This window comes from Schistocerca nitens, chromosome 2 (genome assembly GCF_023898315.1).
Source record: "Schistocerca nitens isolate TAMUIC-IGC-003100 chromosome 2, iqSchNite1.1, whole genome shotgun sequence".
Taxonomy (NCBI): domain Eukaryota; kingdom Metazoa; phylum Arthropoda; class Insecta; order Orthoptera; family Acrididae; genus Schistocerca; species Schistocerca nitens.
This window is the reverse complement of record NC_064615.1, coordinates 895357503-895382754: the sequence shown is the minus strand read 5'-3', so window position 1 is coordinate 895382754 and position 25252 is coordinate 895357503.

Genomic DNA, 25252 nt, shown 5'->3' with positions numbered 1-25252 from the left:
ATTTAAGGAAGCCAGTATAACAGAAGGGTCCCACAAAATGCTAAAGGAAACATAGACAAAATTCACAACAGTGTGTTGAAAAAGCCACTCCCATGAAATTCAGTCATATGAAAATTATATAATCTCCCAAAAATTTAAGACCGTTTGGATTTGACGGTGTTCCCAGCAGGGCTCTAAAGATTTGTTCCCCATAATAAGACCTGTTTTATCCGAAATATGTAACACGAGCCTTGTTCCCAGAAAAACTAAAATATGCCGTAATTAAACTCCTCTATAAGGAAGGAGATAGGAGAGATATCAGTAACAACCCACTTGTTTCACTACTGAAGTCATTTTCCAAAATTTTTGAGTAGGTGATGTATGCTGGAATAGTATCTCAGCTAAGCAATAATAATATCCCGAGTAAATCCCATTTAGGATTTCAGTAGAGTTGCTCTGCTGAAAACGCCCTTTACATGTCCACTTATCAAATTTTTCAAGCATTTAATAAGAAAATATTGCCGGTTGGTATTTTCTGCGACCTTTCTAAGGCTTTTGAAGGTGTAATCCACAATATTCTCTAAAGAAACTGAGGTTTGATGGGTTTTATGGTATAGCCAAAGAATGGATAACGTCATATCTAATCAAAAGAATGTAGAAATTTGTACTTAATAATTCAACCACTGTAGTCCAGGGACATTATTCCGACTGGGGCGAAATCACGTGTGGAGTTTCCCAAGGCTCAGTCTCAGGTCTGCCATTGTTCCTCATATACGTAAACGATCTACCATCTAATGCATAACAAACAGAATTAGTTGTTTTTCCGAATGGCACTAACATTGGATGCAAACGAAGCACACCAACAGCGCCAGAAGAAATGCTAAACAGTCTACCATTGACTGGTCTTCTGCGAAGGTCTCACTTTCAGTTTTTAAAAGACACAACATATTCATTTCTGCACATCTTGGGGTACTACATATGATGGGTGTAACACATGGTGATGTAATAATAACTAGGGCGCAAACTTCAAAATTCTTAGGTTACCACATTGATGAGAATTTAATGTAGTACTACCACATTTTCAAACTACTAAAACAACATAGTTCCACCATATTTGCACTTACAATCATTGCAGGGAGTGGCAACTCTGTAAGTTGACGTATTTTGCATGTTTTCAAAAATGGTTCAAATGGCTCTGAGCACTATGGGACTCAACTGCTGAGGTCATTAGTCCCCTAGAACTTAGAACTAGTTAAACCTACCTAACCTAAGGACATCACAAACATCCATGCCCGAGGCAGGATTCGAACCTGCAACCGTAGCGTGCATGTTTTCATTCAATAATGTCATATGGACCAATGTTCGGGGGGAACTCATATATAAGAAAGAAATGCATCACTGCCCAAAGACTTGCTTTAAGAATAATATTTGGTACTCAGCCACGATCACCTTGTAGACATCTGTATAAGAAGGTTGGTATTTTGACTACTGCTTCGCAGTATTTTTATTCCCTCACGAAAGTTGTTGTGTATAATCCACTGCAGTTCAGCATGTGGGCACATTTACAAAATAGTTTTTGATGTGAATGTAAAATGAGCCTTTCCGCATTATTACGATTTATAGTTCAAATGACACAGGGAACATAAAACTTAGTAACCCTCCAGACACGTGTCCAGCGCAGATGGAAATTGTTGCCACGCGTGACATCTTTCGTCTGCAATGTTGCTATGTATGCAAAATGACCAATAAAACTGCATCGAGCGTTGCTACTAAGTGGTAATGTACTACGAGTATGCTGCTATCACAAACAAATCTGTCCAGTGATGTCGTCCTTCTCGCACTTGTTATTTTGTGTCCCCAAATGTTCACGTTTCGCGTTCCTTATTGAAAAAGCTTCACGAAATTTCCTTTCCGGAAGACGTGCAATTGAAACCTGGTGAACAGGTTTCTACAGGTGTGGAATCGGTAAACCACCTGAACACTGTCTGACGTTTCAAATAATGTTAGAGAACCTGCATGATGTTCACTCGGTCTGCGGTTGTTACCAAACTACAGTATGACACAGTCTTGTGCTCACCTGAGCGATAGCAAATGCTTGCTTAAGACAGGCCGTGCGTCGTTGACCTGGCCGGATGGCAGTCTTCAGCGATTGGTAGCCTGTTGCCAGTGGCCGCTGTAGGGCGGGAAACTGTTCTCATCTTGACGCAGACATGAGCTCATTGTAAGGAGGTCTTGCTGTTACTGGAGGGTTATAAAGCATTCCGTCTTCAGGCCACAAGTGGCCCATCGGGACCATCCGACCGCCGCATCATCCTCAACTGAGGATGCGGATAGGAGGGGTGTGTGGTCAGCACACCCTCTACCGTTCGTTATGATGGTTTTCTGTGACCGGAGCCGCTACTATTCGGTTGAGTAACTCCTCAATTGGCATCACGAGACTGAGTGCACCACGAAAAATGGCATCAGCGCATGGCGGCCCGGACGGTCACCCATCCCAATGCCGGTCACGCCCAAAAGCGCTTAATTTCGGTCGACTGAAGGGAACCGGTGTATCCACTGCGAGAAGGTTGTTGCCCGGAGGCTTATAATGTGAAGAAAATTATCTCTGAGTTTCAATCACACCTTTATCAGAGAGCATAAATGTCGTTAAAAAGGAAATAAAAGAATGGGTGGACTCGAACTCGCCAGTTGAATTTACAAAACGTGACATTAAGCACTACGCCACGAAGAGAGTGAGCACTGCGACAGTTCTGACGGAAGAAAACACGTCCTCCACACAATTTCGCATCCTATTGTGTTGCCACATGGTGCGGGTGGTTGGACTTAGAATTAAGAGGCGTGGCAAATTTTAGTACTAGCAAGAATACACTCCTTCGCTATTGATTTTCTTCCAAAACTACGTGTTGAGAATGCATTGTGTTCATACCCTCTAGAACTTTCAAAACCGATATGTTTTTCTAGTTACAGTAACTTTTTAAATTGGAAAGAGTTGAGGGCGTGTCGACGCTCACGTCTTCTATTTCTTGTTGCTTCTGATAGTGACTACCTTTGCTTGTGGTGCTGTCGTCAGGACCAACTTTTTCATAAGACCTCGTTCTGCAGTCGACACAACATATATATATCTGACAATGACAATGTTAATGCCGAAAGACCGATACGATTTACGGTTGAAAATTCTGGGTTTTAGAATTTCGTTTACAATACAACTTTTATGGATTTTCCTTCAACCACATGTTATCCGTAGGAACTAGTGATTTTAATTTAATCAGGCAACAAATATCTAGTTTCTCAATAACAAATGTCTGCCTGTAATATTTGTCAGTTAAATGTCATACACCTCAAATTTTCACATTGGATCTGTAATGGACTGTATGAGAAACAATTTGAATGTAAAACGTTCCAATTAACCTTTCGCTTTGGGTTTAAGAACTATTTCCGTTTTTTATAATTAATTTAGCAATATCAACTCAAAAATTCAATGTCTCTGTACTAATGTAAAAGGCATTACAGTTTTGTAAATGAATATATGATCCTTTCCAAACATAGGACATGATCGTCAAATGTTACGATATATCATAGCATCTGTGAGACTCATATGTTTGTAAGCTCTTTGTATGTATCTAAACATGTGGTGCGTGGTTGCAATGATCTCAGCGACAAATCTAAAGTGTACAGTGAGAACTATTTACGTGTGCAACAACGAGGATGCAGTGGGAATGCATTTACATCGGTTGGACTAATGTTTTAAAACAAACACTCGAAACCGACGTTTCACGTTAGTCACATGCAACGAAAATCTGTAACGCAACCATCTGTGTGTGGCGTGTTTATAATTATGTTTTATTTGTATTTTAGGACAATTAATCTATAAAAACACACCAAATGTCATAAAGAAAGTGTGTAAACCGTCTGATGATGAATCACAACGATTCGAAACCGGTAACGGTTTCCTTTGAATAAAGGAACTCAAAGTAAATTTGTGTCTGGTTGCTGTCCTAACACCATCAATATTTCCGTTTTAATTTAACGGTGATAGGACGAGAATTTTACTGGAAAATGTTACTCCCACGCACTGGGCAAAATACAAATAAAGTGTTTCTATTACTTACAACGAACAATGAATCCAAATATTACCTTTATGTGGTCATCTGTAGTGCTTATACCAACGCAAGACTGTATGGAAAAAGATACTGACAGAAAAAAATCGTAACACCAAAAGATGATTAATGTAGAGTAATGAAATTTACGAAATCATTTGCCTAGATAACACATTTGAGTGGTTAACGTTGTAAGATCACAGGGTAATTTAAGCGCGATAAAAGCACTGAAAACGTGAAACACTTGTACATTAACACCACTGTATCCGCCAGAATGGTGAATGCATGCATGCATACGTACATGCATTTTGTTGTATAGGCACCAGATGTCTGTTTGTGGGATCGGATTCCCTGCATGTTGCACTTGGTTAATCAATACAGGGACGGTTAAAGTGGTTTGTGGATGATGCTGGAGTTGTCGTCCGATGATGTCCCATACATGCTCAATGGCAGAGAGCACGCCGAAGAGACATGTCGACACTCTGCTACAACAGCGATACTTGGGAGCGTTACTCAGTTGGGAAACACCGCCTGGAATGCTGTTCATGAATGGCAACACAACAGGTGGAATCGCCAGACTAACGAACAAATTTGCAGTCAAGGTGCGTGGGAAAACCACGAGAGTGCTTCCGCTGTCATACGAAATCACACCCCAGACCCTAACTCCAGGTGTAGCTCCCGTGTGTCTAGCTTAGGAGAGGTTGGTTGCAGACCCTCAACTGTCAACTGGCCTCCTCTTAACCAGCACACGGACATCACTGTCACCGATGCGGAAAACACACAGACCTCCACGCTCCTCTTCAATAAGCTCTCGCTTGGCACAATGAAGTCGCAAATGACGGTGGTTTGGGGTCAGTGGAAAGCTCGATACAGGGCGTATGACTCGGATCCCTTCTTGAAACAACTTATTTGTAACAGTTCACTGTGTCACTATGTTGCCAACTGATTATTAGATTACTATCGTAGATGGGGTACGGTGAGCCATACGCCAAATACGATGGTCTCTGCTGTTGGTAGTGCCACACACCCGCCCGGTGCCTGGTCTTCTTGCGACCGTACATTCTCATGACGACCGCTGCCAGCAGTCATGCACAGTGACTACATTCCAGCCAAGTCTTTCTGCAGTATCGCAAAAGGAATCTCCAGATTCTCTTTGCCCTATGACACGACCTTAGTGAGGTGTTGATAATGGCGTCATTGTCGCCTTTAAGGAATTCTTGACGAACATCAACTCACCGCGTCCAATCTCAAATACAACTAACGGTCACCCAATACACGGCCAATAGTGTGTATTTACAGCAAACCTGATTTAAATTTTCATATTGAACTAACTGGCGCAACTATTATGCGAGTGGCGCAAAATCTGAACAGACATCATCTTTGAGATGTAGAAACACGCCTAACAACTTTCGTTTATTTCGAGCAATCCCTTCTTGGTGTTGCGATTTTTTTTCGTCAGTGTGTGTGGAGGGATATGGATATCCTTCTTCATTAAAGGAACTTTGTTCATCCCATGATACCTTACAAGGAACAACGTGGATGTGTGTAGCTGAAGACCGTTATTCACGGAAAAGTCTACAGGCTGTGGTCACGACGACAACGTGGACTACGACAAAATAAGGGATTGTTGTATTTTCTGCTTGTCATCCAAGACTTTCTTCTAGGCATCTAAGTCCCCCAGTGCTTTTTCCTCCTTACTGAAGTTGTGGAACACACTCTCTCTTCCTTCATCGCCGCCAGTCACATTCAACGCATTAATCGTTCCCTCAAATTGTCTTCAACCCATTGCTTGACGCACTATCCACTGATGCGACAAGAAGTCATTGGAGAGTGGTGTGCACATATACAGATGGCGGTAGCATCGCGTACATAAGGTATAAAAGGGTAGTGGCTTGGCGCAGCTGTCATTTGTACTCGGGTGATTCATGTGAAAGAATTTCCGAAGTGATTGTGGCGACAAGTCGGGAGTTAACAAACTCTGAACTCAGAATGGTAATTGGAATTAAACGCATGAGATATTCCATTTCGGAAAACTTTAGGGAATTCGGTACTCCGAGTTCCACACTGTCAAGAGTGTGCCGAGAATATCGAGTTTGAGGCAATATCTCTCGCCACGGACAACGCAGTGGCCGAGGGCTTTCACTTAATGAACGAGAGCAGCGGCGTTTGCGTACAGTTGTCAGCGCTAACAGACAGGAAACATTGAATGAAATAACCGCAGAAATCAATGGTGGATATATGCCGGATGTATCAGTTACGACAGTGTGGTGAAATCTGGGGTTAATGGGCTACGTTGGCAGACAACCGAGGAGAGTGCCTTTGCTGACAGCACGACATGGCTTGCAGCGCCTCTCCTAGTCTCGTGACCATACTGATTGTATCCCAGACTGCTGGAAAACCGTGGCCTGGTCAGGCGAGTCCCGACTTCAGTTGGTAATGGCTGATGGTGGGGTTCGAGGATGGCACTGACCGCAGAAAGCCGTGAAGTTGTCAATAAGGCACTGTGTAAGCTGGTGGTGGCTCCATAACGGTGTGGACGGTGTTTACATGAAGTGGCGTGGGTGGTCTGGCCCAAATGAACCGATCACTGACTGGAAGTGGTTATGTTCGACTACTTGATAATCTGGAGCAGTTCCCAGACTTCATGTTCCCAGAAACCAATGGAATTTTTAGGGATGACAATGCGCCTTGTGACAGGGGCATAACTGTTCGCGATTGGTTTGAATAACATTCTGGATAAATCGAGCCAACGGAGCTAGATTGTCCGACATGAATCCCATCAAAAATTTGTTGGGCATAATCGTGAGGGTACAACGTGCACAATATCCTGCACTGGCAACAAACTCGCAATTAATTCCCCCTATAGAGGCAGCAAAGCGTGTTATTTCTGTAGGGGACTTTTAACGTCTTGTTGAGTCCATGCCACACCGAGCTGGTGCACATATCCTTGTCATCTCAGTGCGATTAAAGACTCATGGGAACTTTGGCACATGATTTTAGTCACGTTTATACGAGGGCTATTCCGAAAGTAAGGTCCGATCGGTCACGAAATGGAAACGACTATGAAAATCCGATAAAGCTTTGCACAGATGTGTTGGGTAGTGTCTCTAGTATAACCCCAGTTAGCATCACGTCGCTCTTCTCATTTCTGAGCTCGCAGTGAGTGCGTAAAGATGTCTAGAAAATAGTGTCTGCCGCCAAGTACGGGGGCCTGGTGAGAAATTTCCCCTGAAGCTATGCAGCTAACATTACATAACTGTCGTGCTGTTTCGTCTTCAAGACAATTCTCAGCCGCATTCTGCAGGGGCAATGAAGATGCTCCTGCATCGTTTTCAAATGGAAATGTGAGATTACCCACAATACAGCCCGTAATTGTCTCCCTCTGAGTTTCAGCTCAGGTCACATGAACCGCTGGTTATGAAGACAACATTTCGGCACAAGACAACGAGCCGTAGGCCAGCGTAGAGAATTGGCGGAGAGCACTGGCGGCTGCCTTCTATAGCGAGGGTATGGGAAAGTTGGTACAACGCTACGATACACGTCTAAGTCGGGTCGGCGACTATGGAGATAAGTAGCTGCAAGGTGTATCTAACTGTTGCAAATAAAACATTTTTGATTTTTACCGTGGTTTCCATTTCGCGACCTATCGGACCTTACTTTCGGAATAGCCCTCGTAGAATACTTGTTTTACATTTTTCATGCAGATTTAGAATAAGAAGGTTGAAGAGAACTGCTCAGAAACGTGAACACTGGCATGAGGCGTACGGCCAATCGAAGGTAATAGTTGAAGTGATATCTTGCGTCGGCCTCCCAAATGGTGAGTGGGAAGGAGTGTGATGGTGGGGGGCGTTCTGAGGTGGACGGAGAGGGATGGTGACCCACTGAAGGGGGGGCGTCGCCCTCAGAATAATCTGGCGTCGCGCGGGGGCGCCTAATGCGAGTCCCCTGTAGCGAGCCTCCCGCTGGGCTGCCTCAGCACCTGCCCACCTTCCCACAATGCCCCTCTCTCTGCTGATGGATGACTGCACTGTGGGCGGAGCGTACCTGAGGTGATAGAGGGGAGGGTGCTCCGTCCACGTACTGAATGTCACGACATAACACAGAATATCCGGAGCTCAAACAAATGTCCTGACAGTGCCACTAAAGCAGAGTCTTCAAAAACGAAGACGAAGTAAATACTTCTGATTTCGAATCAAGAACAAATGCCACCACGCAGACATCCTCGATATAGTAAAGCAGCTTAAATGATGTAAGAAAGGCAAGGTCCCCGATGTAGTTCGTATTCCAGTCAGATTTCTTTCAGAGTAGGCCGATACAACAGCTCCCTACTTAGCACTCATATACAACCGCTGGTTCATGCAATGATCCAAAATCACAAGTCACACCAATACCCAGGAAAGTATATTTGAGTTAAATGTTGAATTACAGACCCGTATCATTAATGTCGATGTGCATTAGGATTTTGGAACGTTTACTGTGCTCGAATATAATGAATCACCTCGAAGAAAATGATTTACTGACAAATACCCAACATGGATTCAGAAAATATCGTTCTTGTCGGAAACAACTAGCGCCTATCGATTGTGGACGTCAAATTGACTCCACCGTTTCTAACAAGCGACTCCTGATTAATCTGCGTGCCTGTAGAATATCGTCTCAGCTGTGTGAATGCATTCGTGCTTACCCGTCAGAAATGCCACAATTCGTAGCAACTGATGTACAATCACCGAGTAAAATAGAAGGAAGAACTTCCCCAAGGAAGTTTTATAGGCCCTGTGTTGTTCCAGATCTGCATAAACTCTTTAGGAGACAATGTGGGCAGCCCTCTTACACTCTTGGCAGATGATGCTGTCATTTATTGTTCTGTAAAATCATCATAAGATCAAAATGATTTTCGAAATGGTTTAACATGTGTATCATGTAAAAAGTGGGAACTGACTCTAAATACACTACTGGCCATTAAACTTGCTACACCAAGAAGAAATTCAGATGATAAACGGGTATTAATTGGACAAATATATTATACTAGAACTGACATGTGATTACATTTTGCATGGGGGCTTCATTAAAATATGATGCAAATAATTTTAATTTTTTGTAGCTGTTTGTCCGATTACGCTATGTCTCGTAAACGGTTGGCCCTGACTAGTATTATTACGCAATCTGAGTGCATAGAACAACAACAAAGAATGAAATGGAAATTTTCATTAACACAATTAATTAATTAAGTCCCCAGCAACTATAAAACCTACGAAACCAAAGCACAAGTGTAACTGTTCTGTGTGTGGAAGTATGACTCAACGTACGCATCTGGCACGGTTCTTCTTCAACAACACAAGAAATTTTAAATAACATTTATACTGAATTAATTAAAGAAAATAGAAATACCATAATTACTCAAGAAAACCAGAATTACACTCTAATCCCAGAACACAAGCCAGATGCTTTGTTGACTGAACCTGTAATGAAGCATTATTTACGACATTAAATAATGAAAAATAAATCAAGTTTCGTTACCTTCATATATTGACCAAAATCACTCTAATCTTTACAATATATCTCCACACCGACTCGCTATTACCACATCTCGACAAGAACTTTTCAGTATCACATCTCAGCAAGCACTCCCTACTAGCACATCTCAACAAACACTCTCTGCTACGAGTTCTTAACAAGCACTGACTACTACGAGCTCTCCCCAAGCACTGCCCACCACGACATCTCAATAATCACTGCCAGTAGAGGCGGCGGAAAAATACTCTCTAGCGCGATCTCTGGCGCTGTGGCTCAGTGTAGCCACCTTTCAATTTTCACGCAATTTGGGTGCATACATCCTGAGAAATCAGTACCCAGAACAACCACCTCTGGCCGTAATAACGGCGTTGATACGCCTGGCCATTGAGTCGAACAGAGCTTGGATGGCGTGTACAGGTACAGCTGCCCATGAAGCTTCAACACGATACCACAGTTTATCAAGAGTAGTTACTGGCGTATTGTGACGAGTCAGTTGCTCCGCCACCACTGACCAGACACTTTCAATTGGTGAGAGATCTAGAGAATGTGCTGGCCAGGGCAGCAGTCGAACGCTTCCAATGTGCGTTCACTGCGATGTCTCCAAACACGGATGACTCCATCATAATGCTGTAAACAGAACCTGGATTCATCCGAAAAATGACGTTCTGCCATTAGTGCACCCACGTTCGTCGTTGAGTACACCATCGCCGGCGCTCCTGTCTGTGATGCAGCGTCAAGGGTAACCACAGCCATGGTCTCCGAGCGGATAGTCCATGCTGCTGCAAACGTCGTGGAACTGTTCGTGCAGATGGTTGTTGTCTTGCAAACGTCCCCATCTGTTGACTCAGGCATCGAGACGTGGCTGCACGATCAGTTACAACCATGCGGATAAGATTCCTGCATCTCGACTGTTAGTCATACGAGGCCGTTGGGATCCAGCACGGCTTCCGTACTACTTTCCTGAACCCACCGGTTCCATATTCTGCTAACAGTCATTGCATCGCGACCAACGCGAGCAGCAGTGTCGTGATACGATAAACCGCAATCGCGATAAGCTACAATCCGACCTTTATGAAAGTCGGAAACGTGATGGTACGCATTTCTCTCATTATACGAGGTATCACAACAACGTTTCATCAGGCAACGCCGGTCAACTGCTGTTTGTGTATGAGAAATCGGTTGGAAACTTTCCTGATGTCAGCACGTTGTAGGTGTCGCCACCGGCGCCAACCTTATGTGAATGCTCTGAAATGCTAATCATTTGCATATCACAGCATCTTCTTCCTGTCGGTTAAATTTCGCGTCTGTAGCACGTGGCGTAGCAATTTTAATTGCCAGTTGTGTATGAGAATTGTGAAATCATCCACATAAGTACTAAAAGCAATTCGCTAAATTTCGGTGACAAGAGAAATCACACAAATCTAAAGGTTGTACAAATGGTTCAAAATGGCTCTGAGCACTATGGGACTTAAGACCTGCGGCCGTCAGTTCCCTAGAACTTAGAACTACTTAGACGTAACTAACCTAAGGACATCACACACATCCATGCCCGAGGCAGGATTGGAACCTGCGACCGTAGCGGTCGCGTGTTCCAGACTGAAGCGCCTACAACCGCTCGGCCACAACAGCCGGCAAAGGTTGTACACTCAACTAAATACCTAGTGATTGCAGTTAGGAATAAATTAAATTGGAATGACCACATAAATAATACTGTGAGGAAAGCGGAACACTTAGAAAATGTAAAAAGTCTACTAAAGAGTACTGTTGTGCACCATATAGGATTGACGGAGGATCCCGAAGAAGTTCACTAAAGGGCAGTTTATTTTTTACTATCGCGAAATAAGGGAGAGAGTGCCATGGTTATGATATACGAATTGTGGTGGCAGTCATTAAAGCAAAGGCGTTTTCCGCTACGGCAGGAGCTTGTCAAGAAATTTCAATGACTAATTTTCTCCTCAGAGTGTGGAAATATTTTGATAGCGCCCACTTACATACGGAGAAATGATTATTATAATAAAATAAAAGAAATTTGAGCTCGCACGGGAAGATATGAGCTATCGTTTTTCCCGCGCTCTGTTCGAGAATGGCGCATTAGAGAAGAAATTTAAATGTGGTTCCGTGAAACCTTTGCCAGGTGCTTCATTTTGATTTGCAGAGTAATCATGTAGATGTAGATTTATAGCTTTAACAATGAGATACACATAGCTTTCGTGGGCTATGTAAAAGCGTTTGACCGGTTAAACAGGACAAAACTTCGGTTAATACGAGAAAAAAACCGAATTCTACGAGACTTATAAATGAAACTTAACTTGTAATAAAAACAGAGGACAAAATAACTAAGAATGATGTAACTAACCAAGGAGTTAAACAAGGTTGCAGTCTTCCTTCAATTTTACTCAGTTTATGTATAAAGATCATCTTTAAAAAATAGAATGAGGATAAAAGAAACAACGAAGGAAAATAATGAGAGGACCATTACATAAAAAAACAGTAGTTAACAAACGTGGCACTGCCAGGGAATTTATTTTGCTAATTTTCTATTAGAAACGAAAACATAAAGTGAAGTGCGTTCATAGTCAAGCAACGAAATCATTTCATTTTCATGTATTCGTGAAAACACCTTTGAAATTATAAAACAATCGTACAAAGAAATATGCGTGATGTACAAATACATATGTACAGTATCCAAATTAAGACGGGTGCAGCTGATTCTCATGTCTACAACCAGTTCATTCAGAGGTTTTGTTACAACACGATTTTGTAAACGTCTCTATGGCAACGCATTTTCCTAGCTCTATAGACGGCTGTCTTTTGGCGTGCAGGCGTTTACGATTCGCAGTCGAATGCTGTCAATAGCGCTACCTGGGGTGAGGGATTTTCTTAAGTTGATTCGACTGTAGGAATCTCCTGGAAGGAAAAAATAAACGTGTTAAAACTTCATGCGTGATGCAGCATTTTTTCCCATATCGCAGTGCGTATTATCTTTTGAACTATATGTCATACAACGATATATTTGTGTAGGTACATTCAGCGCTGAACTACGAGTGGTATCGTGATATAATTTTCTTGGTACATCTAGCGGCATTCGTTGACACTACCTGTTAAATTAATTGCGAACACATTTAGTAATACATTTAAACTTCTATTGCCAGTACCAGTACCTTCCTGTGACTTTAGCCCACCGAGGGTATAAAACTACGCAGTATACAGTGTGAAAAGTATTTAAACTGACAAACTCGGAGAGGTTGTAGGAGACATCAAAACAAATATTTTTCCCTAATGTCATTTTTTCCCATGAGGAGTATTTAAACCGGAAGAGGAAGATTTCTCTGGCGGGAAATTAATTAAGCCAAGAAACACTTTTCCATTTTTTATGGCCAAGAGAGAACACATTAACACAACCTAATTTCAATTACAGTAGATTTTCAAAAATGCCTTCATTGACACATAAACAAAGGTTACACTGTCGGATTATGTTCTGTCTGACACGGGCAAGAACACCAGGAGCGTCCTGAATTGATCCCGCTGCTGCTACTATCCGGGCAACCAGATCCTCTTCTGATGCAACAGGGGTTGGGTAAATAAGGTTGTGCATCTCTCCCCACACAAAAAGTCCAGATGGGGCATATCTGGGGATGGAGCAGGCCATGGTACAGGACCACCTCTGCTAATCCACGTTTCTGGGAACCGTCGGTCCAGGAATCGACGCACACGACGACTGAAATGTGCCAGCACCCCGCCATGTTGGAACCACATGCGTTGTCTTGTAGGGAGTGGGACGTCTTCCAGCAATTATGGCAATTCTCCGGCGAGAAAATTGTAATAGCGCCTGCCATTTAATGGCCTAGGTAGCAGATACGGCCCCATTAAACAGCTCCCAACAACACCGACCCACACATTAACGAAGAACCGCACTTGATGAGTGCTAGTAACTGTGGCATGTGGGTTATCCTCACTCCAAACATGCGAATTGTGCGTGTTGAAGACTCCATTACTCCGAACGTTGCTTCATAGGTAAACAGCACAGAGGATGGAAATGTAGGATGCATTTCACACTGTGCCAGGTACCACTGCGAAAACTGTGCTCTGGGTGGACAATCTACTGGTTCCAGGTTGTGGAGTGAAATGGACGCTACAATTGCTCTAGAAGAACTGTTCTTACATTCGTATGATTTGTCACCATGTAACGTGCAATTGCACCAGTGCTGATTGAAGGGTCCCGCTCCACATGCTGTAAGACAGCTTCCTCAAATTGCAGCGTTCTTACCGTGCGACGGCGTCCCTGTCCAGGTAATCTGCTAAATGACACGGTCTCACGCAGACGTTGGTACACAGCAGCAAAGGTCGTATGATGCGGGATACGGCGATTATGATGTTGTTGATAAACCCGCTGTGCAGCTCGTCCGTTGTGGTGCGCACCAACCATATCAGTGTACTCACTCCAGGTGTATCGCTCCATTAGTAAACAGAGACAATGCACTACTACACTGGTGGACAGCAGTTGCCTACAAGTGAAGAGCGTAATGCGCCCTCTAACAACTGAAGAGCGTACTACGGCCTCTATTGGTTTAAATAATCCTCATAGGAAAAATATGACATTAGGGAAAAATATTTGTTTTAATGTACTCTACAACCTCCCAGAGTTTGTCGGTTTAAATACTTTTCACCCTGTATACTGCTAAACATTCGCTAGTGCATTTGCCCGCCAAGGCCAAGGTTTGGCTCACATTTTTAGTTGGTCAGGAGGATTAAAATCAGTGAGCACTACGCTACAGAGTGAAGTTCATAATGGTTCAGTATGCACCCATACTGTTCACACCCTTAAAAAACGTTAATTCGTATAGAACTGTTGGATGGAACACTCCGATTAATTGGGAAGGTTGTACGTTTACTTCGCGGCATCATGGCACCTTTACTACGCGCAGTGTGTGCGAGTTGTGTGTTTATGTGAGAGTTGCAGGTGATTGTAAACATCATCTTTGTGTTGGATGATGGTGAGAGAAAGGGGAAGATGAAACCCGGCGCCTACGCCACTCCAACAGCACCAAGGGGTCGGACGAGTGTAAAGTCCCCCACCGATGGACGGATCACCGTCACCAGTGTTTCCATGTTTATGCTCTTCACGGATATGATCGTTTTCACTACGCGATATTTCGGCGATCCATCTGACTTCCATCTTCAGGTGCGACCGCTGAGTATACAATCACGCTGGAACTGAATGAACATCTTACACGGTGGCTCCTTTATACTGCGGGTACAGACCACTAGGCCTGCGCGAGAAGCGGAAGAGGTGTCCCCTGCGAAGCGAAGAATTGCAGCGCCGCCGGCGGTAGAAACTGGTGAAAGTGACAAATTAGCAAATTAGGATGTAGCGGGTAGGAAACCAGACTGTTGTTGTTTTATATCAGATAAAATAGGGTTCCATATCTTACTTAAAGGAAAACCTTTATCTGTGTTAACAGTGCCATCAGATAATCGTATTTCGATGGTTTTCTTGAGCACACAATCCCAGAAACGAGAAGCCGAAGCAATAATTTGCGTCTCTTTAAACGACATGTTATGTCCTTCACTGAGACAATGTTCGGCGAGGGCAGATTTTTCAGGCTGGAGCAGACGTATGTGACGCTGATGTCCCACACATCGGTCATGAACAGCGCCAATAGTCTGTTAAATATAGGCGTTTCCACAATGACAGGGAGTTTTGTAAACTCCTAGTTTCTGAACCCCAAATCATCTTTAATAGATCCAAACAGTCTCTAGTCTTGGCCAAGGGCAAAAGATCACTTTTAATATCATATTTTCCCAGAATTCTAGAAATTGTTGAAGAAATACTTTCAGCAAAGGGTAGGAAAGCAACTGATTTACTAGCGTCCGGCGCTGGTTCACTTGATGGTCCAAACTAAAAAGCACGATTAATTTAATGATTGGTATATCCGTTGAGCTTGAAGACATATTTAAGATGATCCAGTACGTTGTAAAATTTTCAGAATCTCTCTTGACCAATGTACGTACACCTCCGCGTGCTGATATGGTGGGTGACAATTCGTAGAAGGAAGATAGCGGTCCGTATGTGTGAATTGTGGCATACGCCATATCCCGAGATACCATTTTCTTTTTTGTGTACTAGAACATCCGAAAAACGTAATTTGCCATCTTTTTCAATGTCCATCGAAAATTTGATGCGTGGATGAAGAATTTTGATCTAAAAACCGATTAAGAGCTTCCATTCCTGTGTCCAAACAATGAAAATATCATCCACGAATCTTTAAAAACATGTATGTTGAAGAGGAGTCCTGAGTGCGGTATCTGCTAAATCTTCCATAAAAAGATTGGGGACAATAGGGGAAGAGGACTTCCCATTGGCACACCGTCAGTCTGTTCAAAAAATACGTAATTAAATAAAAAAAATATGTCGATGTCAACACATTGCGACACAGCTCCGTAGTTCTATCATCCAAAAGTTGACCAATTAACAACAAGGACTCTTTCAAAGGTACCTGGGTGAATAGAGAAACCACATCAAAACTAACCAAAGGGTTAGATGTTCCAAGGCATAAAGACTTCTATCGCTGAATAAAATCAGTCGAGTCGGATAAATGATGTTCACATTTTCCAACGTAAGGCTGAGGACGGAAGCAAGATATTTAGCTAAATTGTAAGTAGGAGCTCCCAAATTACTAACGATAGAACGAAGAGGAGTTCCAGGTTTATGCACCTTCGGTAAACCATACAACCTGGGTGGTAGATGTTCAGATGTGTGTGAAATCTTATGGGACTTAACTGCTAAGGTCATCAGTCCCTAAGCTTACACACTACTTAACCTAAATTATCCTAAGGACAAACACACACACCCATGCCCGAGGGAGGACTCGAACCTCCGCTGGGACCAGCCGCACAGTCCGTGACTGCAGTGCCCAAGACCGCGCGGCGAAACCCGCGCGGCACGTGGGTGGTACTGCAGCCCCTGAATGAAGTTTTGTCTGGAACATCAGCGTCACATACGTTTGCTCCAGCCAGAAAAATCTGTCGTCGCCGAACATTCTCTCAATGAAGGACATAACATGTCGATTAAAGAGACGCTAATTATTGCTCCGCCTTACTGGGGTTGTTTGCTCAAGGAATCCGTCAAAATACAATTATCTGACGACATTATTAATAGAGACAAAGGTATTCCTTTAAGTAAGATATGGAACCCTATTTTATCTGATAGAAAACAACAAGGGGATTGTGTACTCAGCGATCGCACCTGAAGATGGCGGTCAGAAGGATAGCCGAAATATCGTGTGGTGAGGACGATCATATCCGGCAGCATACCCGTGAAGAACATAAACATGTAAGACGCCGGGAATATCTACGAAATCACAAGTGTCTTCACTTCACGAGACTCTGTGGAAGTGTTTGGAAGTTAATATAGGACTCTGGCGGAAAGTCTGGTGATCAGGAACACTACGCAACCATCCCTCTTCCACCTGTACCGCAAAGGCGAAGATAAAGCTGACAAACAGCACGTGGTGTACCCTGGTAGCAACCAATCTCAGTACCGGCCATGCCCGATGTTGCTTCAGTTTATCTGAACTGACGAGCACCAGTGCATTCAGCGAGGCAAAATCGTTTTCTACACCTGTTACAGAATCTAAGGTCAATGGACTACAAATAGCGTATCAAGTACGCAATGTTAGAAATGGTGTGTGAGGAAACTATTCCAAAGTAACTGGAAGATTAAACAATCATGTAGTGTGTATAAGGAGAACGGAAAACTTCACGACCTACTGCAGTGTGAGACTAGTTGAAATTCAGTTTTCTCATGGAAAGGTGACTGGATATAGTTGATTGCAACAAGACTGAGCCGTCTCGAAGGGCTCTGTCAGCATCTTGAAGAACAAGCCAAGGTGCTGCGAGGTATTCTGGAATTCTGTGGCGCGGAGTCTTGTTGAATCTGCAATGCGTTTGTGACACTAGGAGGACTATTACTGCAGTATTGACAGTTCTTCTTCACTCCAGTGGCCTGTAGTCACCATACTATTTCTAGTCGGTCTTGAGATCTAAGCTACGGTGCAGTAGCTGTCTTCATCCGGTGACAAGTATTGTGCTTACTGTACTGTTTCCAAGCCCTGATTACATCTGAAATCCGAGTAACATACACTGAAACCCCAAAGAAACTGGTATAGGGAAGCATATTCAAATACACAGATATGCAAACAGGCAGAATTTGACGCTGCGGTCGGTAACGCCTATATAAGATAACAAGTGTCTGGTGCAGTTGTTAGATCGGTTACTGCTGCTACAATGGCAGGTTATCAAGATTTAAGTGAGATTGAACATGGTGCTATAATCGGCACACAAGGGATGGGACACAGCATCTCCGAGGTAGCGATGAAATCATGATTTTCTCGTACGACCATTTCACGAGTGTATCGTGAATATCAGGAATCCGGTAAACCATCAAATTTCTGACATCGCTACGGACGGAAAAAGATCCTGCAAGAAAGGGACCAACGACGAGTGAAGAGAATCGTTCAACGTGACAGAAGTGCAACACTTCCGCAAATTGCTTCAGACTTCAATGTTGGGACATCAACAAGTGTCAGCGTGCGAACCATTCAACGAAACATCATCGGTATGGCCTTTCGGAGCCGAAGATCCACTCGTGTACCCTTGATGACTGCTGGACACAAAGCCTAGCGCCTCGGCCGGGCCAGTCAACACTGACATTGGTTTGTTGATGACTGGAAACATTTTACTTGGGCGGACGAGTCTCGTTTCAAATTATATCGAGCGGATGGACGTGTACCGGTATGGGGACAAATTCATGTCAGCATGGGACTGTTCAAGCTGGTGTGGGGAGTGTGCAGTTGGAGTGATATGGAACCCCTGATACTCGTACGTTTAGAATGAAGTTTAAAAGTATCACTTCTCTACTACTAACTCTATTTGCAACACATTCTGCAGACAGTATACCACTAAATATACCTGCAAAATTGTACCATATGTCCGACACAGTTAAAAAGTTATGACTTTATAAACAGTGAGATGCGTGAAAATCTAGCTTTTGCTTAAAACGGAGCTCAAATTAGCCATGCTATATTCATTCAGTGACTTCCAACAAACTTTTAGGATGATTTCAAATCTTTTGTAAAATTTTTCTCGACTACATGCTAAACATCAGATATTTAAGACATTAACTCATTTACAAAGTAATCAGAAGGTTGTAATCTAGCTTTTGCTTAAAACGGAGCTCAAATTAGACATGCTGTATTCATTCAGTGACTTCCAACAAACTTTTAGGATGATTTCAAATCTTTTGTAAAATTTTTCTCGACTACATGCTAAACATCAGATATTTAAGACATTAACTCATTTACAAAGTAATCAGAAGGTTGGAACTGTTTTACAAACGGGAGTTAGTTACCTTTCAGGAATGGGGGCTTACACGTAATTACAAAGTCGACTTAAAAACTGAATCTGTTACCACAGCATATGTACTACATTTCAACAGTAAAATGTCTGTAATGTTGGTCTAGATGTAAGCGACTCCCCTCTTTCAGGTGACTGAACGCAGCAGTCACAGGAGTCCTCTCACAAACTCAAGAAAAAAGTAAATTTGCCAAACATTGAGCAAAGAAATAGTAAAATGTAAACTTTCACGCTGGAAATACCACAGTCAATAAAATGTTCCTGGCTGTTATGCCGCAGTCGAATGAATAGTATCTACTTTGAATGTTCGCTTCACACCATGGCTACTAACTGCAGCAAAATTCCGCTTCCGCGTGCTTTCGCGCAATGGCGTGACGCCTCATGTTTTGAATACGAGAGCGGTATTGGCTATTGTCGCCTGCCGTCATCCACTGTGCTATCACCCCATGGTGGAAGACTGGCACACATCTTCGTCAGCATCGGAATCCAGATGTTGTTCAATTTCACGCCCTCCTCTTTCCTATTAAAATTACTGGGGTGTTTTACAATCTCTATGGCCTCTCTGTATAACCTGTCATGGTACCCACTTGTGGCTGTCAGTACTAAAGTCGTTTCAATATGAAAGTGGTGGTTTCCTGGCTGCAAAGCAAGTTCCTCAACAGCTGATCTGTCACTCAATTGCCTTCGTGCTCTTTTAGTCGTTTTATGGCCGTTCTTTTTGTAGTACTCACGTACACCTTCCCAGAACTATACTAAATCCTATACATTTCTACTTTTTCCAGAGGTTGTCGAGCATCCTTGGCCGATTTTAGGCGATCTTGTATCTAACGGATGTGTTTGTATATTACCGCGATGTTCTGCTTTTTTTATGATTTTTCCTATGCTGCCAGTAACTTCCTTAATAAAAAGCAGCAAAACGTTCGATTTCACCGCCGCTTGAGCTTCGTTATGACTTCTACGCGGTGGTCTTTACGCTCTTTTTCACCTTAGCGAACGAATAATCACTCTTGAGCATCTGATGAGATGTTTTAATCCTGCGTCACGCAGCTGGTTCGTCTGTTTTCCTTTCTCCACCCGCCAACGTGTTTATGATGCCTCGCTTTTGTTGTGGATGGTGGTTCGAATATCGGTGTAGGTAACGGTCTGTGTGAGTAGGTTTTCGCTAAACCGCGTGAGCCAAGCTACCATCTTTCTTGGAAACTAGCACATCAAGAAAATTCAATCTTCGGCCTATCTTTTCCGCCATGATTAACTGAATCTTCGGATTGATCCCTTGAGATGTTTATGAAAACGGTACACTTCCTCCCTGATATGCCGCCACAAAAACGCTTCATCCACGTACCGGAACCAGATATTCGGTTTCTTGTTCGCTTTTTCCAGTGCCTGCTCCTCGAATTTTTCCATAGAGGAGTTCACTATTACCGGGCTTGCGGGGCTCCCATAGCGACATCATCTGTCTGTTCATAGAACTCATCACTCCATTTGAAATATGTGGTTGTGAGTCCGTATTTAATGAGTTCTGCAACATCGAGATGATAAATCCTATTCAGCTGTTGCAGCGTTTCATTGAGCGGAACCATAGTCAACAGCGATACACAAAACTAATAGGTTCTCCGGCTGTACCACTACGCCGTTAAATTTTCTGATAAAATGTGCCGAATTCTTGATAGATGAATCCGATCGGCCCACAGACGGTCTTAATGATGTAGAGAACCTGTCAATCGAATAGATGGGCGAACCGATAGCACTCACTACAAGCCTTAGAGGAACATGTTCTTTGTGCACCTTCGGTAATCAATTAAGTCTCGGTTGTAGCGAAACTGAACTGAACAGACTTTTCTGATCGCTCTGTTTGATAGAAGATTTCTTTATCAATTCCATAACAGTTCTAAGAACTTTTTCAGTCGGGTCTTTACTTAGTTTCCTGTATGTTTTCGGATCTATTAAGTTGTTAACCTTACTACCACAGTCGGTTTAATCATAACCGTTGGCCGGCTGCTGTGACCCAGCAGTTCTAGGCGCTTCAGTCCGGAACCGCGCTGTTGCTACAGTCGCAGGTTCGAACCCTGCCTCGGGCATGAATGTGTGTGTTGTCCTTATTTTAGTTAGGTTTAAGTAGTTCTAAGCCTATGGGACTGATGACCTCATAGGTTAAGTCCGATAGTGCTTAGAGCCATTTGAAGCATAATCGTAACCGTTGGCCGGCTGCTGTGATCCAGCAGTTCTAGGCGCTTCAGTCCGGAACCGCGCTGTTGCTACATTCGCAGGTTCGAACCCTGCCTCTGGCATGAATGTGTGTGTTGTCCTTATTTTAGTTAGGTTTAAGTAGTTCTAAGCCTAGGGGACTGATGACCTCATAGGTTAAGTCCGATAGTGCTTAGAGCCAGTTGAAGCATTCGATTTTCGTAATCGTTGCAACTCCCTTGTCAGCGGGGAGAATAATAAGACTTTCGTTCCCATTCAGGCGTCTTACGGCATTCCTCTCACCCACAAATAAATTACTTTTTGGAGGCTTTTCGAGAGACAATAATCTTGCAGCTTCTATACGGATTTATTCGGCCGTAAACTTCTCCAGACTACGAACGCCCGCTTCTACACTGGCTATTAATTCCTGCGTGAGCATAACTCGCGGGCTAATGGCAAAATTTCCATCCTTGGCAAGCACAGATCTCTCATCGTCAGATAACGAACATCCGGATAAACTGATAACTGTGCGGGAAGCGTCTAAATGGTGGATAGACTTATTAGTTGGCTAATTATCACATTTCTTTTTCTATCTAGTAGTCATTGTCAACAAACACTTCCTAATAGTATCGTGCAGCAGTCGGTCAATACTATCCCAGTCATCACTGCACAATTTATTCCATACAGGAATATGGAGAGACGTTAACTTACAGTCGGTGCTTGCCAGGTCCTGAAGAGTCTGTTGAATCCGCTCTCGCAGTAAAGCCTCTTCTGAGCTTTTAAAAATTCTCGGCGCTTTTGCCGAGCTACGTAGTCACTTAATCCTCAAAAACTTCGGAATAACATTGACCGTGAGATAACACAAAAGCTGCACACTCATCTTCTGGAGACCTTCCACGCTTCGCACGTCTCTTGACATCTCCTAGTGAAACTTTCACGGCTGGAAATGTTACAGTTAATGAAATATTATGCCGAGGTCGAATGGATTTCATCTTCAAATGCAACGCTCAGTCCCCATCTGCGGAGGACAGGGTGTGAATCGGGGCATTCAAAGAAGCTTTGAAAATGTTCTCCGCAGATGGGGACGAAATGTTGGTTTCAAGGTGAAATTCATTCGCCCACGGCGTAATAGTGCAGAACGTTTTATTATCTTGAGCAAAGCAGTCCACGCACTACGTGACAAAAACACGAACAAGTTGTGTTACGGTGCGTCTTGACACGTAGTCTAAAGTAATGATTCATGCTAGAAAATAAACTCGGATTAGGGCTAGCTATTCTTACTCATTCTACATAGATCAAAAAATGTTTTGCATCACCCCAGTTCCCAGAACTCCTGTAGATAGACGTTGACTGTGGATATTGTATCACAGACATAGTGAACGGCGGCTCTAAACGGGAGCTCTTCACGGAGGCAGGCCGGTGGGAGCAGTACTATGCTATGCACGGGACCTGTGGTAGTAATCGAAGACTCGCTCACTGGTGCGAACCGCCTGTATCTCTTTATGCCTGATGTCTTCCCCGACGACGATGCCATCTTTCAGCGATACAACTGAACCGTACGACGGAAGCATTATGGTGAACTCACGTTGATATCTCAAATTCGCCTGATGTAAATCCTATGGAACCCATCTGGGTCGCTATCGAGAGCCATCAGTTGGTACGCAAATCAGCAGTCCGTTATTTAAGAGAGCTATATGACCTGCGTAGACATCTAATGCCACATTCTTGCACAAATCTACCAACAAACTGTCGAACCATAGATACGCACAAACAGTGACGTATTTCGTTCAAAAGACGGACTATCAAGTTATTAAACAGGTGGTCATAAGGTTTTGGCTCATCAGTGTATATCCTGATGGCACGTCTCCTTAATCCTCCTTATACACTGCTGGCCACCGTAAATGCAACACCTTGAAGGAAGTATCCGAATCAAGTGAAATTTACACCATGGGTTTGCAGCGATGAGATATGCAACTGATTAGAATTTCAGCGCAGACGCACATCACGCGCGCCTGTGGCGCCACCTCATAGCGCCATTTAAGGCTTGGCGATTTCGACGAGTGTACGTTCGGCACGTGTGTTTACCTTGTGGTTGTTTCACAAGACGATCAGTTATGCCTCGTAGACAACAGCGAACATCTTTTGATCAAGTATCCGAGTTCGACAGAGGAAGGATAGTGGCTTACCGAGATTGTGGATTATCATACAGAGAAATCGCTAGTCGTGTTGGACGAAACCAAACAACTGTAATGCGGATATGTGACCGTTGGATGCAGGAGGGTACGACAGACCGACGTGGTCGATTGCATTCACCTCGGTGCACCACTGCACGTGCTGATAGGCAAATTGTGCGCATGGCAGTGACGGATCGCTCAGTGACATCCCGAACCGTAGCACAGCACATTGCGTCTGTAACGCATCATCCAGTGTCTCCGCGTACCATTCGACGCCGTTTACAGCAGAGTGGTCTGTCCGCAAGACGTCCATTGCTTCGTCCACCATTGACGCAGAACCACAGACGTCTCCGTCGCCAATGGTGTGATGACAGACGGATGTGGACGGCAGAATGGAATGACGTTGTCTTTACTGACGAGGCAAGCTTCTGTCTGCAGCACCACGATGGTCGGATTCGAGTGTGGAGACACAGTGGAGAGAGGATGCTGGACAGCTGCATTGTGCACCGCCACACTGGTCTTGCACCGGGTATTATGGTATGGGGCGGTATTGGATATTACTCTCGCTCGCCTCTAGTACGCATTGCCGGTACTTTAAATAACCGACGCTACATATCCGAGGTGCTGGAGCCAGTTGTCCTTCCTTACCGTCAGGGCTCGGCCACAGCCATATTTCAACAGGATAATGCGCGACCACACGTGGCACGCATTGTCCAAAGGTTCATCGTCAATAACCAGATTGAATTGCTTCCCTGGCCTGCTCGCTCTCCGGATCTTTCGCCGATAGAGAACATGTGGTCCATGGTTGCTCAACGAGTGACCCAGATTACATCCCCAGCTGCCACACCAGATGATCTTTGGCAATGTGTGGAAGCTGCTTGGGCTGCTGTACCCCAGGAACACATCCAACGTCTCTTTGACTCAATGCCGAGACGTGTGGCAGCGGTGATCTCCAACAATGGCGGCTACTCTGGCTACTGATTCTGGCAGGAACCACATGTCACAGACGTCTGTAAACGTAATCATTTGATACTTGGTCAACATGTTATCTACAAAATAAATCTTGTTGTGCTACCTCTTGTCTTTCTTGGTGTTGCATTTACGGTGGCCAGCAGTGTACTTATTCCCCGCGCATGTGTCATTATTTTTGAAAGTACCTAAGTTTTTCCTTCTCTACTTCATCGTTAAAATGCCTAAAAAAGGCTGGACAGGAAGGACTTTCGCACAGAATGGCCAGAAACAATCCGAAAATCTTTTCAGGTGCTGGAAGGTAGGTCAGGTCAGAAATAATTATTAAGAAAAGAATTCAATCCGATGCGCCATTTACGAGTTAATTAGCACTGAAGCTAGCCGATCAGGACTTTGCCCGCATGAATTCAAGCGGCCCGCCATGGATGTTGTCGAAAACATATTCTTGTTTGGTTTCGTAAACCGAGCAAGAGAGCGATACAAAAATTGGACACTGGACGGTAATGAGGATCTAACTAAATCCAAAGGCTGAGCAGTCTCGTGCGCTATCATCCATGCTGTGAGTACAACGGGCACTAATAGCAGCTTGAACTTGCAAGTGAAACTGCCTGATTGATTAACTTCAATGCTACTTGCCCCGGAAGCGGCGAAAGGTATCGAACTTTTTCTCAAAAAGTATTTTTCAGCACAACCTACCCTGCAACACGCTCACAAGCTTTTCAGACTGTTTCTGACCAACCTGTGTATTTAGCAGGAAACGACTGGAAAACGCCTCACAACCCTACTCTAGCTGTCTGTATATGGAAAAGGGCATGCCACAAAAGGAGAGCCTCAAACAGCCATAGTGGGAGTGGATGGTGAGCATGGGTAACCACCTCGTCGTTCTATCGTCTACAGAGCCGCAGGTGCTTGAAAAATGAT